The sequence below is a fragment of the Halichoerus grypus genome, chromosome X (genome assembly GCF_964656455.1).
Source record: "Halichoerus grypus chromosome X, mHalGry1.hap1.1, whole genome shotgun sequence".
In the NCBI taxonomy this organism is placed as follows: domain Eukaryota; kingdom Metazoa; phylum Chordata; class Mammalia; order Carnivora; family Phocidae; genus Halichoerus; species Halichoerus grypus.
Window position 1 is genome coordinate 71,709,569 of NC_135727.1, and position 18,089 is coordinate 71,727,657.

The 18,089-nt window shown below is 37.1% G+C and overlaps 1 protein-coding gene across 2 annotated transcripts in view; it reads right to left on the reverse strand.

Moving 5' to 3' along the window:
* Positions 1 to 18,089, reverse strand: part of EDA (ectodysplasin A) — a 414,154-nt gene that overhangs the window by 195,665 nt on the left and 200,400 nt on the right. The gene's annotated exons all lie outside the window — the stretch shown is intronic.

Consider the following 18,089-nt stretch of genomic DNA (forward strand, 5'->3'; position numbering starts at 1 on the left):
TTGTTCCAGATTCATTCTTCCGCATTTAGCTGACGAATTTTCCCAATACTATTGAATACACTGTCGTTTTCCCATTGCATATTCTTTCCTGCTTTGTCAAAGATTAATTGACCATATAGTTGTGTGGTCATTTCTGGATTTTGTACTCTGCTCCATTGATCTATGTGTCTATTTTTGCACCAGTACCCTACTGCTTTGATCACTGCAGCTTTGTAATGTACCTTGAAGTCTGGAATTGTGATGCCTCCAGCTGTGTTCTTCTTTTTCAAAATTGCTTTGGATATACAGGGTCCTTTGGGGTTCCAAACAAATTTCAGGGTTTTTTTCTAGATCTTTAAAAATCCTATTGTATTTTGATATGGATTGCATTAAATCTGTACATTGCTTGGGTAGTATAGATATTTTAACAATATTTGTTCTTCCAACTCATGAGGATGGAATGTCTTTCCATTTCTTTTTTTTTTTTTTTTTTTTTTTTAAGATTTTTATTTATTTATTTGAGAGAGAGAGAATGAGAGAGAGCGAGTACATGAGAGGGGGGAGGGTCAGAGGGAGAAGCAGACTCCCTGCCGAGCAGGGAGCCCGATGCGGGACTCGATCCAGGGACTCCAGGATCATGACCTGAGCCGAAGGCAGTCGCTTAACCAACTGAGCCACCCAGGCGCCCTGTCTTTCCATTTCTTTGTGTGGTATTCCTATGTGGTGTCTCCTATGTGTGTTGCACGTGTCCTGCTGTTGTGTCCTGGCTGTCTTTTCCTTCAGTCCAATCATCTACAGAGGCTCTTTTAGCCCCTCGTGGGCAGTGTTTGGTCCTTGGCCGGGGTGGGGTGTGTGATTTTAACAAGGTGCATGCCAGTCTACTTGTGAAACAAGACCTGCAGCTGCTGCCACGGGGACCAGAGCTGTGTGGGTGGGGTGTGCAATTTTAACAAGGTGCCCCTCGGGCTTCCACAGGGCCTGCTGTTGCCACCACCACCACCAGGACCAAGGCCCCACAAAGCACTCTGGTCAGGAGATGCAGTGTTGGCAAGCTTTGCACTGGTCTTCTGGGGGAGGGGACCCACAGCACTGGGATTGAGGCAAGTATGACTGGAAAGGGTGGGTCCGCTGAAGCATGGGGTGGGGGGCTTGGTGTAAGCAAGTTAGGTAGCACATGGTAGGGTGGAACTGGTTCCCGCAGGTGGCCATATGTTTATGTTGAGGGGCAGGGGAAGGAAATGGCACCTGACAGTCCTTTGTTCCTAGAGGTGTCTTCCTGTGATCCTGCCCCTCTGGGACACCTCTTGAGATGAGTAAATAGCTCTCCCTCCTGTGTGCCCCAGGCATTTTTCAAATTGCTGCTTCTATGCTGTATCTCTGGGGGCTGTTTTTTGTGCTGTCTCCCTAAGGTGGGGGGCGGGAAGGGGGGAAACACTCCATTTCCTAATGCCCTCTTCCAGGCTTTCCCAGAGCAGAGCTTGCTGAGTTTTAAAATTCTAGGGTTTGTATAAGTGATGAATCACTGAATTCTACTCCTGAAACCAACATTGCACTGTATGTTAACTAACTAGAATTTCAATAAAAATTTGAAAAGAAAAAAAAGTAAAAAAATAAAATCCTAGGCTTTAAGTCCCTCTGGTTGTAACAACTCATGTAATTCGGCCCCTCCTGCTTTCGAAGCCAAATGTTATGCAGATTTGTCTGTCCAGTGTGATAGACTGTTTCTCACCCTTTCTCCATGCCCCCAGCTCCCTCCCCCACCTCAGACAGCTGTGGTCCATTTTGCTGCCCACTGCATCTCCCCTCTTCCTACCCTCTTCGATGTGGCTTCTTCTCCACCGTTAGTTGTGGAGTTTGTTCTGCCAGTCTTTGGGTCATTTTCTGGATTATTCATGCTGATGTGAGTGTTATCTAGTTGTATTTGTGGGATGAGGTGAGCTTAGGGTCCTCTTACTCTGCCATCTTCCCAGACTCTGCAAAAATTTTGAGGGTGTTTACTTTTATGTTCATTAGATATATTGGCCTGTAATTTCCTTTTCTTTTAGTGTCTTTGTCTGGCTCTGGTGTCAGGATAATGCTGTCCTAATAAAGAATTGAAAATGTTGCTGTTTTTCAGTTTTTTGTGGAAGGGTTTGTGATTGATTGGAATAAACTCTTCTTTAAATGTTTTTAATAATTCACCATTGAAGTAATCTGGTACTGGGCTTTTTGGGGGCGGGGATTGTGACTGCTGACTCAATTTCCTTACTCATTATTGGTTTGTTCTAATTATTCTATTTTTTCATAATTTAGTTTTGATAGGTTGTACGTTTCTCTGAGTTTATCTGTTTCTTGTAAGTTATCCAATTTGTTCGTATAAAACTACTCATAGTAGTCTCTTATGATCCTTTGTTTTTTCTTTGGCATCATTTGTAATGTGTCTTCTTTTAATTCTGATTTTGTGTTTTCTTTCTCTTTTTTTTCTTATTTAGACTAGCAAAGGTTTTGTTAGTTTACCTTTTCCATAAACCAACTCATAGTTTTGTTGATGTTTTTCTAGTTTGTAATAGTTTATTTCTGCTCTAATCTTTATTATTTCCTTCTTTTTGCTAACTTTTGGATTAGTTCTTTATGTATTTGCTTGAGGTGTAACATTGTCTTCTTTATTTAAGATCTGCTTTCTTAATGTACGAATTTATCATGATAAACTTCTATCTTCGTACTGCATTTGCTGTATCCCATAAATTTTCATACATTGTGTTGTCATTTTTGTTTGTCCCAAGATATTATATTAAAGCATATGTGAGAAGCCCACATCTAACATTATACTCATTGGTGAAAAAACTAAAGCTTTCCCTTTAAGTCAAGAACAAGGCACCACTTCTATTTCACACAATACTTGCAGTCCTAGACAAAGTGATTAGGCAAGAAACAGAAATAAAAGGTATGCAAATGGGAATGGAAGAAGGAACGTTATCTCTGTTTTCATATGAAATGATCTTATATGTAGAAAACCCTAAAGATTCCATGAAAAGTCTGTTAGATATAATAAATTAATTCAGTAAAGTGCAAAATACAAAATGAACAAATATCCAGGGCATTTCTGTAGACTTACCATGAGCTATTTGAAAAGGAAATTATAAAAACAATTCCATTTACAGTATCATCAACAGTAGAAAATTCATAGGAATAATCTTAACCAATGATATAGAAGACTTGTATGCTAAAACTACAAATCATTGATGAAAAACTTAAGGTACACATAAATGTAAAGACATTTCATGTTCATAGATTGGAGGACTTAATATTATTACAATGTCCATCTTACCCAACGCAATCTATATTCAATGCAATCCCTATCCAAATCCCAATGGCATTTTTACAGAAATAGAAAAAAAAATCCCATAATTTGAATGGAACCTCAAAGGACCCCAAACAGCCAAAACAATCTTGAGAAAGAAAAACCAGGATGAAGGCATCACATTTCCTGTTTTCAAATTCACTACAAAGCTATAATAAATAAAACAGTATGGTACAGACATAAAAACAGACATATAGACCAACTGAACACAGTAGACAGCCTAGAAACGAACCACTTATATGGTCAACTCATTCTTGACAGGGGTGCCAAGAATACAGATCAGGGAAAGGATAGTCTCTTCAACAAACTGTGCTGGGAAAACTGAATATCCACATGCACAAGAATGAAATTGGACTCCTATATTACACCATACACAGAAATCACTCAAAATGGATTAAAGACTTAAACATAAGATCTGAAACTGTAAAACTCCTAAGAGAAAACATAAGGAAACTGCTTCATGATGTTGTTCTAGGCAATGCTTTTTCAGACATGACACCAAAAACACAAGCATTAAAAGGAAAAATAGATAAGTGGGGCTACATCAACCTAAATGGCTTCTGCACAGCAATGGAAGTGATCAGTAGAGTGAAAAGCAAGTTAAGGAATGGGAGAGAGTATTTGCAACTATATATTTTGTAAGAGATTAATACTCAAAATATATAAGGAATTCCTGGAATTCAACAGCAAAAACACAAATAATTTGATTTTAAAATAGCAAAGGACTTGAATGGACATTTCTCCAAAGAACACATACAAATAGCCAACAGGTGTATGAAAAGATGTTCAACATTACTAATCATCAGGGAAATGCAAATCAAAATCACAATAATGTCACTGCACACCTGTTAGGATGGCTGTTAAAAAAAAAACAACAAAAAAGAAGAGATAACAAGTGTTGGCAAGGATGTGAAGAAATTATAACTCTGTACATTGTTAGTGGGCCTGTAAAATGGTGCAGTTGCTATGCAAAACAGTAGGGAGGTACCTCAAAAAACTAAAAATAAAACTTCCACATGATCCAGCAATCTTACTGGGTATATATCCAAAATAATTGAAATCAGGATATTGAAGAGGTCTTCATTCCTATGTTTATTGCAGTATTCACAATAGCCAAGATGTGGAAAACAACCTAAATGTCCTTCGACAGATGAATGGATAATGCAAATGTAGCATATACTTACAATAAAATATTATTCAGCTTTAAAAAAAGAAGTAAATCCTGCTATATGTTATAGCATGGGTGACCCTGGAGAACATTATGCTAAGTAAACTAAGCCAGTTACAAATTGACAAATATTACACAATTCCCCTTGTATGAGGTATCTAAAATAGTAACAAATGGAAGCAGAAAGTAGGATGGTGGTTGTCAGGTTCTGGGGGAAGGAGGAAATGAGTTTCTTTTCAATGGGTATAAAGTGTCAGTTATGTAAGATGATTAAGTTCTAGAGATATTTTGAAACCAGGTATCTATAAATAATACTGTATTATACAATTAAAAATTTATTAAGAAGATAGATCTCATATTAAGTGTTCTTACCACAATTAAAAAAAATAGATAGCCAAAAATACATAGTAAAAAAGTATTATAGAAGTGTGTTGAACAGTTAATTAATTACATATATATATATATATATATATATATATATATATATATATATATGTATACACATAGGGGCACCTGGGTGGCTCAGTTGGTTAAGCATCTGACTCTTGATTTCAACTCAAGTCATAATCTTACCCTATGTCCGGCTCCACATTCAGCAGGGAGTCTGCTTGAGATCCTCTCCCTCCCCTCCCCTGCTCACACTATCTCTAAAATAAATAAGTCTTTGAAAAAAAATTACTCTTAAAAAATGTATATATATATATATATATATATATATATATACACACACACATGCATATACATATACACACATTACATACATATACGCACACATATAAATATATATACATATGTACATATACACATTGGTATATATACATATATGTAATGTATATGGGTATATATGTATTATATATGTGCATATGTACATTTAAGGTAGATTTTATCTATATCTGCTACAGATTTTGTGATGTTTTGGTGTCAGCTTCTGAAAGTTTATGTTTTGTCATTTCTTTTCTCATTCTAAAAAAATATTCACTTTTGTACCAAAAAATGTAAATGTAAACAAATAATTTAATAAATATTTTACAGGTGCTAAGTATGTATAGGGAGTAATGGAGACAGATGACAGAGGAGTGGTCAGGAAATGCTTCAATTGAGAAACAGTACTTGCTCAGAGCCTTTATGCGGTAGGATGGCAAACTGGGGAAGGGCATTCCAATTTACAAAGAGCAGTATGTGAAAGCCATGGATGTATGAAACAGCATGGTTTCATCTAGGAAACTGTAATTCAGTGTGGCTAGAGAATACAAATGCAACTGTCCTTAGATGAGTCTGGAAGGTTAAGAAGGGACCAGATAACTGAAGGCTGTGGGCACCATCCTAAAGACTAGATTTTAACATTTAAGCAGTGAGTCAGGGAAGCATTTTAAGCAGGAATAACATGATTCCCCCATAAGACAGTGTGTAAGATGTATTAGAGAGGCAGATGAGAGTGTAGGCAGGGAAAAAGTGAATCCTGATGAAATAGGAAACTGAAATATTGCAAAAGCAGTAAGAATGGGAGTACAACATGGACTCAAGATATATTATAAGGCTAGACCATATAGGACTTGGTTCCTGATTGGATTAAATGAATCAGAGTAAGGAAATAGTTAAGGGTGACTCTTAGGTTTGTAGGTTGGGTAAGCAGCCTATGAACCAAAGAGAATTTCAGAAGATGACAGGGGCTCAGGCATTTTCTACTCCTTTGAACCTTGTAAAAGAGCAACAAGTTCAGTATCCCAGGTATCCTTTGAAGCAGAACAACTCTACTAACAAGCCATAGCAGTGTTGTTTACTTTTATCTGACCTTTGAAATATAAGGCCACATCCATGTGTATGGAACCAACAGACCAAGGCACTGGCTATCTGTTTTCTAGGATTTTCTTAACAACCAGTGAGACTCATCATATGATGGATTCAGCCACAGTAATTAATATTGATTATAAAGATGGCAAAAATGAGTAGTTTGGGCATGCTTCTCACAGATGAGTATGCAGGTCAAGTATAGATATGGCCTCAATCATATCCTTGCATCATTAGTCATTATCCACTGCAAATTATGGAAACATTTATAAGCAAGGAATGAAAAATGCACACTAAAGTTGTGTGTCATGTCCAAGTAGATCTGCTTATATATAATATTTATTTTTGCACTTGTTTCCTCCTTAAGAAACTAGCTTTGTGGCATTCTCTACCAGTTTTCATGAACAGTTGTGTTTACAAGGATCACTGTATTGCTACAACTACTTAATTCTCCATTCATTCATTTCTTCAATGCTAGAGAAGTATCAAAATAAAGGTCCCGAATCAAGGGACCTTTTCTAGCTCACAAAACAAGACACTCACCTGTGGAAAGCTAAACAATGTAAGAGTTACAGAGCAAAACAACAGTATGCTACCACGCAATCTATATATTAAGTATCAAATGAGAGCTATAGACAGGAAGTACTAGGAGTTCCCAGGAGGGAGAAGTTCTCATGGGCTTGAGTGGTAATAGTAAGTTTTGGAGGAGGTGGAAACTGCTGTGGGACTTGAATAATGGGAAAGATTTGGGTAGGAGGGGAAGAGAGCATACAAAATTTTGATGGTGTAAATAAAGTACTGGGGAGCAAGTGGAAAAAATCACAGTAAATTTCAGGGACAATCACGCTTGGCTAGTCAAGACACTAAAAATGCAATGAGACATTGCTACTCCTTCATATCAAAAATATTTAAGATATTTGAAAGTGTCAGTAGGATGTTCAAAGGATTAAATCAACTTAGCACTATGAGTAGACAGTATCTCAAATCAAAGGCAAGATTCCCAAAGCTTTACATCATCATTGTTCACAGAGTAACTATGCCTTTGAAAAAATGATTAGAAACAATTGTTGATCTCTTTGAATCTTAGAACTCCAATACAGAAAGGATAGAAATGATATGTCCAAATTTAGGTGTCTATAAGGGAAGGTTAGTATATCTTCATATTTCACCAAGGTCCTAACACATTTAAAGTACTTAGATGCAAGACAAGGTGTGTGGCCACCTTTCCCAGAAGGATGTAATAGTTTCACTTACTGTACATAATAAAATGACCTTTCTAGCTACTGTGTATATACATATGAGTTGTGCTTATTTTCAAAAGGGACCAAGAGGTCCCAGAAAAAAGGCAAATTCAAGAAATGAGTAATGGAAGAGGAAAAAGGGTATATAAGATTTCATTATACAGACAGGAAATGTGTGTGTGTGTGCGTGTGTGCATGTGTGCACATGCTTGTGCTTTGTTTTCTCTTTCACTGCTTTTTTTTTCTCACTCACATTCTTTTATTTACTTTTTTAAGCTCAATTCAGTAAATATATATATTAAGATTTTGTGTGCATTATATCATGCTATATTATGCTAGAGGTTAAAGAGGGCATGAAAATAATCCCTATCCTTCAGTGGATTATAAAATGAATCATACTTAATATTAAAATCACAAAATAACATAACAGAAGAAATGCCCAAATGAGTGTTGACAAATTGAAATAGGAAAAGAGTTCAACCGTCCTTCAAAAGAAGGCAAAATCACTGTAGACTGGGAATCACATAGGATAGCTTTACTGAAGTAGGACCTCAGCAACTAGTTTCTAAATCTAGATTCAGGTGTTGTCATACTTAGTTGTGACTAAGGATCATATATGGAACATTTGTTAAAATGTAGATTCCTGGGGTCCATCACCAGAAAGTTTAATTCAGTAAGGCTAGAGCAGGACCCAAAAGTCTGCATGTTCAGAGCAATTCCAGATTATTTCATTGCAGATGTTCCTCAGAACACACATTGTGAAACACTAAGTAAAAGATAAAACCTCATAGGAATAGTAGAAAAATCCCTGTGGAAAGCCATTGGTATAGTGGCTGCCATTGGGCAATACAGATTCTGATAAAAACACAAATTTATTATCCTATCTCCATGTAGTAAAACATATACTCATACAGTGTTTTGTACTTGTATTTCATGAGATAAAAACACTGAAGTTAAAAAAAAAGCCTGAAGAATAAATAGGATTTGAACAGACTTTTTGGACATTCATCGAAGGATGAAATTGTGATTCCATGGGAGACAGATAAGTAAGGTTGCTGGAAGCAAAGTAGTAGAGGGAACGGTAGAAGATAAAGCTGAAAAAGGAACTGGGAAGAAAAATTATAAAGTATCTCAACTGTCATGCCAGTTACATGTGACCCAGTAAATGGTATAGAGCCAGTGAAGATTTATCTAGTAGGACTTCTCAGTAAGGGAAATTGATTACAATGGATCCATGCATTCTCACAATAATGCCAATGCCAAAATAACGAGTCTTGGACTATAGGGCTCCCAAATGCTTATCAGTAGACCAATGCATAATCACAATCACATCTCAACTGATCTGAGGTAAAATGAAAAGTATTGGACAGTGTAGTGAGCCTTTGTGAAGCTACATTTACTTTTCTTGTGTTAAAATATTCTTTTATATTTATTAAATGTCCTTTGCAAAATAGAAAGTAGGAGCATATGAAAAGATGTTCAACATCATTAGCCATTAGGGAAATGTAAAATTAAAGTCACTATGAATATACAATTACATACCTATTAGAATGGCTAAAATTGTTTGAAAAGTGAAAATACCAAGTGGTGGCAAGCATGTGGACAAAGCAGTACTCTCCTACATTACTGGGGGAATGCAAAATAGCATGGCCAAAGTGGAAAACAGTTTGGCAGTTTCTTATAAATGAAAACGTAAACTTACCACACAACCCAACAGCTGTACTCCTGGGTATTTACCCCAGAAAAATGAAAACTTACGTTCACACAAAAACTTATACATGAATGTTTATTAGATCTAGTCATAATCATCAAAAACTGGAAACAGCTGAAATGTCCTTCAGTGTGTGAATAGATAAACAAATTTGCACATCAGACCAAGGAATACTACTCAGCAAAAATGGAATGAGCTTTTGTTACAAGCAAAAAGTTAGATGAATCTCAAAGGCATTATGCTGAATGAAAGAGCCAGTCTCAAAAGGCTACATGCCATTTTTATGGATTTATTTATATTTATGCAATATTCTTGAAAAGACAAAAGTATAGTGATGGAACAGGTCAGTAACTGCAAGGGATAAGTGGAGAGAGGAGGTTATGACTGCAAATAGGTAATACAAAAGAGTTTTATTTTTGATTGATGGAACTTTGTGTACCCTGATTGTGGCAGTAGTTAAGTGAACCTATACATGTATTAAAATTCATTGAATGGTAAAACTCCCCCCCTCAAACAAGTAAATTTTACTGTATGTTATTTAAAAAACTAAATAGTAAGCATTCATTTGTCAGTTCCCTTAATATTTTGGAAATCATACTTGTTCAAATGTCTGGTATGTCTAGCCACGGCCACTGAGGGCCAGATGTACTTAGGAACCTTGCTCATTGGTACTAGAAAGGTACTTAGATTAGTTCTGTCTTGTATCTCTCAGTAAGCACCAAAATAATTCATATTACAACCCTAGGTTCTACTTTATTCTTCCAAATTCCATGCACATAAATTATTCCACAGGGCAATCCACCTATCAATCAATTCTTCAAAATACCTAGTCTTCTACTCTCATCAACATCATAACAAGCTACTTTAGTCTCTACCACTTTCACATACTCAAAATTTTCTGCTCTCTTCCTTCAAATTTGCAGTGAAGATTATTAGGTAAGAGTGAGAGAGTATTAAAGTTTGAGGCTGGTATCAATGAGTTCCAAAGCACTTTCTTCCCCTGGAATCTGAAGAGACCAAGATTTCCTTTTGGTATATCAAGGAGTTAATTAGACAAATGTTTCTTAAGACTTCCCAGGTGCCCAGAATCTCCCAAATATTCCTGAGAGTCATATTTGGTATTATGGGAACAAACCTATATTCCTTCTTCTCAATACTATCAAGTCAAGTGGGGGAAGGGAGGGCTATAGTTTTGTTGTTACCATCTAACACAGGTAGTATCTTCTCAACTCTTTTTTTCCTATTTTGGTGACTGATGGAATAAACACAAACAATAACAAGAAGAAAAAGTAAAACTTTCATGAACTAAATTTCCCTTTAGTCCTCTGTTTTCAATAACCTTAAAAAAAAAATTGTTTGGAAAACCTCTTCATTGAACCTGGCCATTAGTAAACTGGACCATGTTTGAATTTCACAAGCTTTGACTCCTGCATTAGTTACCTACTGCTACTTAATCAAAGACCCCAAAATTTAAGTGTCCTAAAACAGTAAACATTTATTATCTCATAGTTTCTGGGGTCAGAAATTTAGAAGCAGCTTAGTTAAATAGTTCGGGCCTTAGGGTCTCTCATAAGATGGTAATCAAGATGACAGCTGGGGCTGCAGTCATCTGAAGACTTAACTGGGGCTGGAGGAGTCTTCTAAGATGGTGCACTCACATGGCTACTGGTAGAAGGTCTCAGAACCTCAGCTGCTGCTGACTATTCATAGGAGGCCTCAATTTTAGGCTTTCCATAGAAAGCTTGAGTACCCTCATGACATGGTATTAGCTTCTTCCAGAATAAGTGTCCAAGAAGGAGCAAGGTGGAAGTCTCAATTTTTTAATGACCTACCCTTGAAAGTCAGACTCCATCATTTCCACAATGACCTACACAGATCAGCCCTACTCATTGTGGGAAGGAGCAACAACAAAGCCATTAGAATGCCAGGATATAGGGACAAATAGGGAACTTCTTGGAGATTGGCTATCACTACTCCAGATCAAGGAAAGAGTTTCATAACTTCTCAAGCTAATAGATTTGATCAAGGCCAAAGGCTAACCAATTATCCCTGGCAAAAGAAGGCTAACACAGAAATGATACCTAAGGTTGATAATTGTTCGTTCTCATTAGGATGTCAAGTATTTGACAGATAAAGTCTTGTACAGGTAAGTCTGAAGCTATAATTAGGCAATAGAGACAAAAGCACATCAAAGAGAAAAATGAAGAATAAGTATCCTGAAAATCCACAAATGAACAGAGACCAATTTTACTGCTTTTCTAGTTAGTCAAATGTATGAAAAATATATCCAAGAATCAGATCACTGTATTAAAAGGATAACTATGAAAACCAACTGCAATAAAAGTGTATGTAAAAGCTTATCCACAGTTAAAGTACCATACAAGCAAAGTCTCTGTTTCAAATTAAAGATGTAAACTGAAAATGTTTTTTCCTGTTCAACTGTTTGAACTAGAGCTACCCTAATATACGAACATGCTTGAATATGTCTAGAGTTTGTAGGAGAATAACTATGGTTGAATACACTCTGCATGCTATTTTATGAGTCCCATGAAAAGCCAAGTTTATGAGGTTACCAACTGGTGATAATTACTTATTTTCCTTTCCCTCATTTCCTTCTTCTCAACTCATCAAGACTTTAATTACACATTACACTAGAATCAAATTTAAGCCTGATGAGGAGAAATGTACTTATGCTGAGGTCACTGCTAGGAAACAATGAGTAGAACTAGACTGTAGATGATGCCAATTATGTCAGGAAAGAATGTAAAAGAACTCAATGGTCATCATTACAGCAGGTTCCATCATCCTCATTTCATGCCATTTTTATATAGGATTGAATGCATTGTGCTTGTGGGACTACGGAGGCAAAAGCAGATGTTGAGTGTTTTAACAAATGTCTGCAGAGGGAAAACATATGCAGGTGGTGGCCAAAGTTTACAAAGATCCAACCTATAATCCTGAGAGATGGAGACCTGCATTACAGAATTGGTTCTGTTATCTAAGAGGACTAACGCTTGTGATAATTTGGTAGACAGATACATTTTTTTCCAATGCATCTCAAAGCAGAAGTATAAGAGATAGGCACACAACATTTAAGTGTACTGGGTGGCTCTGCCAAAACAGGGAAAACTCAATGCTTGGAAGCATAATTCTGCAGTAGAAATTCAAACACCTTGGTTTCTACTACAGATTACCACAATAACAGCCTTAGTAAAAGCTCCTCTATTTTCTACCACTTTTATAAAAAGGGCTAATCAAAAGTCCATTTGGGGAGTCTGGGAAGATGGCAGAGTAAGAGGACCCTAAGCTCACCTCATCCCACAAATACAACTAGATAACACTCACATCAGCATGAATAATCCAGAAAATGACCCAAAGACTGGCAGAACAAACTCCACAACTAACGGTGGAGAAGAAGCCACATCGAAGAGGGTAGGAAGAGGGGAGATGCAGTGGGCAGCAAAATGGACCACAGCTGTCTGAGGTGGGGGAGGGAGCTGGGGGCATGGAGAAAGGGTGAGAAACAGTCTATCACACTGGACAGACAAATCTGCATAACATTTGGCTTCGAAAGCAGGAGGGGCCGAATTACATGAGTTGTTACAACCAGAGGGACTTAAAGCCTAGGATTTTATTTTTTTACTTTTTTTTCTTTTCAAATTTTTATTGAAATTCTAGTTAGTTAACATACAGTGCAATGTTGGTTTCAGGAGTAGAATTCAGTGATTCATCACTTATACAAACCCTAGAATTTTAAAACTCAGCAAGCTCTGCTCTGGGAAAGCCTGGAAGAGGGCATTAGGAAATGGAGTGTTTCCCCCCTTCCCGCCCCCCACCTTAGGGAGACAGCACAAAAAACAGCCCCCAGAGATACAGCATAGAAGCAGCAATTTGAAAAATGCCTGGGGCACACAGGAGGGAGAGCTATTTACTCATCTCAAGAGGTGTCCCAGAGGGGCAGGATCACAGGAAGACACCTCTAGGAACAAAGGACTGTCGGGTGCCATTTCCTTCCCCTGCCCCTCAACATAAACATATGGCCACCTGCGGGAACCAGTTCCACCCTACCATGTGCTACCTAACTTGCTTACACCAAGCCCCCCACCCCATGCTTCAGCGGACCCACCCTTTCCAGTCATACTTGCCTCAATCCCAGTGCTGTGGGTCCCCTCCCCCAGAAGACCAGTGCAAAGCTTGCCAACACTGCATCTCCTGACCAGAGTGCTTTGTGGGGCCTTGGTCCTGGTGGTGGTGGTGGTGGTGGTGGTGGTGGCAACAGCAGGCCCTGTGGAAGCCCGAGGGGCACCTTGTTAAAATTGCACACCCCACCCACACAGCTCTGGTCCCCGTGGCAGCAGCTGCAGGTCTTGTTTCACAAGTAGACTGGCATGCACCTTGTTAAAATCGCACACCCCACCCTGGCCAAGGACCAAACACTGCCCACGAGGGGCAAAAAGAGCCTCTGTAGATGACTGGACTGAAGGAAAAGACAGCCAGGACACAACAGCAGGACACGTGCAACACACATAGGAGACACCCCTTGAAACGCCAGGTTCTGGGGAACAGGGAACACTGAGTGCAGGGCACTACAGGACCTCTTCTTCATGAGGCCATTACCTGCAAGAGCAGGAGACATAGCTGACTTCCCTAACACACAGAAACAGACACAGAGAGTTAGACAAAAATGAGGAGACAGAGGAATATGTCCCAAATGAAAGACCATGACAAAACCATAGCAAGAGACCTAAGCAAAACAGACATAAATAATATGCCTGATAGAGAATTTTAAATAATGATCAGAAAGATACTCACTGGACTTGAGAAAAGAGTGGAGGACATCAGTGAGACCCTTAACAAAGAGATTAAAAAAAAAAAAAAAAAAGAACCAGTAAGAGATGAAGAACACAGTAACCTACCAAAACTGAAGCAGGAAGAAATGGAAAAATTGAACAGACTGATTACCAGCAAGAAAACTGAATCAGTACTCAATAAACTCCCAGCAAACAGAAGTCCAGGATCAGATGGCTTCATGGGTGAATTCTACCAAACATTTAAAGAAGAGTTAATAGCTATTCTTCTCAAACTATTCCAAAAACTAGAAGAGGAAGGAAAACTTCCAAATTCATCCTATGAGGCCAGCATCACCCCAATACCAAAACCAGATAAAGATGCCACAGAGAGAGAGAGAGAGAGAGAGAGAGAACACTACAGGCCAATATCTCTGATGACCATAGGTGCAAAAATCCTCAACAAAATATTCGCAAACTAAATCCAAGAATACATTAAAAAAATCATTCACCACGATCCAGTGGGATTTATTCCTGGGATGCAAGGGTGGTTCAGTATTCACAAATCAATCAGTGTGGTACATCACATCAATAAGAGAAAGGATAAAAACCATGTGATCATTTCAATAGATGCAGGGAAAGCATTTGACCAAGTACAACATACATTCATGATAAAAGCTCTCAACAAAGTAGGTTTAGAAGTAGTATATCTCAATGTAATGAAGGCCATCTATGAAAAACCCACAGCTAACATCACATTCAAGGGGAAAAACTGAGAGCTTTCCCCCTAAGGACAGGAACAAGACAAGCATGTCCACTCTCACCACTTTTCCTCAACATAGTACTGGAAGTCCTAGCTGCATTAATCAGATGACAAAGAGAAATAAACAGCTTCCAAATTGGTAAGGAAGTACAACTTTCACTGTTTGCAGATGACATGACACTATATATAGAGAACTCGGAAGTCTCCTCCAAAAAACTACTAGAACTGATAAATGAATTCAGTAAAGTCACAGGATACAAAATCAATGTATAGAAATCTATTGCATTTCTATACACCAATAATGAAGCAGCAAAAAGAGAAATTAAGAAAACAATCCCATTTACAATTGCACTCAAAATAATAAGATACCTAGGAATAAACCTAACCAAATAGGTGAAAGACCTGTACTCTGAAAATTATAAAATGCTGTTTAGAGAAATGGAAGATGACATAAAGAAATGGAAAGATATTCCATACTCATATATTGTAAGAATAAATATTTTTTAAATGTCTATAGTACCCAAAGCAATCTACACATTTAATGCAATCTCTATCAAAATAGGTGTAGGGGATTAAGAGTACACTTATCTTGATGAGCACTGAGTAATATGTGTTAGGGTTTAATTAATATAGTGTACACCTGAAACTAATACAACAGTGTTTGTTAACTACCCTGGAATATTTTTTAAAAGTCCATTTGTTTTTTTCATAGGATAGAAAATAGTGGTACCAAAAGTAAGATTTTTCAGAGTCTATCTTTCACGGAAATGAGAATATATGACGTTTTCTCATCGTCTCTTAAAGTTTTCCACCTCAACTGGGTCAAAATTGGGCCAGAAATATGTTCTTGATGCCTAAGAACTATAAAAGGCTAGGTTGAAATTTATTACGAACTACATTTCTTTCTCATATTTTATTTCCCCCCTCCTCTTTTTAAGGGTGTCATCTCATTTATACTGTTCCATTTCAGTGAAGGTTTTATAATCTCATTCCATATATGTTATACTTTAAGGTTTACAAAGTATTTATATGAGGTAAGCAAGGCAAGTCTTAACATTCCCATTTTATAGGTAAGGCAACTGATTTAGCTAATGCAGCACAAAGTCAGTATGATCTCTTAACTCTAAATCTAGTGTTCTTTCCACTGTATTGCACTGAGAAGTATTTTATATAATAAAATGAGATAGTCATATCTTTCAAAGGGGAAGTGGTCAAATAGAAGAGAGTAAAGACAACCTGTGAAAATTCACGTCTCTGTAAAAGAGTAAAATTAGCAAATCTGGACTGTCAAAGGATTGCTGTGATGGTTTGGGGAGGTTACATCTTAATTTTTAGAGGAAATTATATTCCATTGTTTATTTATTCTTATCAAAGGTAGTTTACAATTCATAAGTGCCTTTCAGGCACTTTCCTCATTATACATACATTTGTATTCCTCACCTTACAGTCTCAAGCCCTGAACAAGACAGATGCTTAGTGAAAAAGTTGTCCAAAGAAATGAATTCATTCTATACAGTGGATAGTAAAAATATTTGTCTTCTCAAAGTGAGAGAAGCACAATGACAAGATTGAAAGAATCTCATGGAAAACCTATCTTTCCATTTCCTTTCAGTGGGACTATATTCAACCCAGTCCAGACTAAAAAACAGCCATCTAGATTCCTTGTTATTAACTCCTTTGTAGATGTCACAAGCCCCTTTTTCCACAAATTCACTGATTTTAAGATACTAATCTCCAAAGTTTATTTCTATAATTCTATAATTTACTATAATTTAGATCCCTTACTTCTTACTAGCTTTCAATAGGAACTATAAAGTAGAATTATTCTGCCTGAAGAAGAAAATTAATTTCTTTAGTGTTTCTCCATTAATTCTGTATCCTGACTCTCCTAAACCTCTCCAAGTTCTACATATCCTTTAAGACAAAATTTGAAGCACAGATCTTGGCACTCACAAGGATTTTGAAGCTACTGTTGTTGTTTCTAGCACTATTCTCCATAATAACAAGGCCAATCCACTGACATTTCTTTTGCTAATTAGATTCCTAGATACATTGTTTTTCTTATGAAAACAATACAAACACTTTAAAATTCAGGAAAAAATAGTTGAGCCCACCATCCCCACACAAACTTCCTTTGTGCATATATATCTATTTCACTGTAGCATACAGACTATATTGTATTCTTCATTTTTCACTTATCCTAACAAAGATATTTAAGTATAATATTCCTGCTATTTATAATAACAGAAAATTATTATTTTGAATTAATAAAACAATTTAATTATTTTCTAATTTTTGGACATTTAGGTTATTCACTACATTCTTTCTGACATTTTACTCATGCATTCATTCATTCATTCAACAAGCATTTACTGGGCTCCTACCAGAAGCCAGGCATTATTCTATGTTCTACAGACACAAAGGTAAACAAAATAAACAAGGACCCTGCTTTCATTCTAGTAGGGGAAGACTGAGAGACAATAAACAAGAAAATTAATTAAACATGATAATTTCTATAAAAGAAATACACAGAGAAGAATAGGTTGGAGACCTCTCTGAGGAGGTAAGCATGTGAGGCCAAACATGAAAGAGGAGTGATTCCTCTTGCCAGCCATGCATTAGCTTGGCAGAGTTTTCTGGGCAGAAGAAAGAGCAGGTGCAAAGCCTGAATTAGGAACAAGCTTGGGGATTTTGAGGAAAAGAAAGTTTGAGGCTGGAGCATAGTTGAATTCAGAGAAGCATAGGATCAGATGAGATTCTAGAAGGAGGGAGGAACTTATAGTTGATGTTAGAGAGGTTGGAAATTAACTGCAGAGAGTAGCTACTGAAGAGTTTTAGGCAAGGGAGCTATAAGTAAATGCAGCAGGTTAAATGTCACATCTCCCTTCTTTTTATTTATTTATTTTTATAACACTTGTTAACATACTGCAGCAGAGTTTGAGAAACATTGGTATAGTCAGTCCATTCTAAATCTGAAACAATTTTGGTCTTATATTCAGTTTGATCACATGTTGCTCCCCAACTGTAGCTGATAATGCCATTCTTGGGCTAATTCACCAACAGACTGATCATGTCTTCTTGATGCCAGAGTTGGCTTCCTCTCCCCACCCTCACCCTCCATCACATATAGTTTTGTCAGTCACAAACATTTGTGAGATACTCTCTAAAAAGTAAGGGAAGAATTTAAATAGATTGTCGTGAAGGGCATATAGATAACTGAGTATTGAACAGAATCTTTTCAAAAGGAAATAACATATTATTCCTTTGACTAGGCAAAGGAATGAGTGCATATTGTGATATGACAAATTAAGG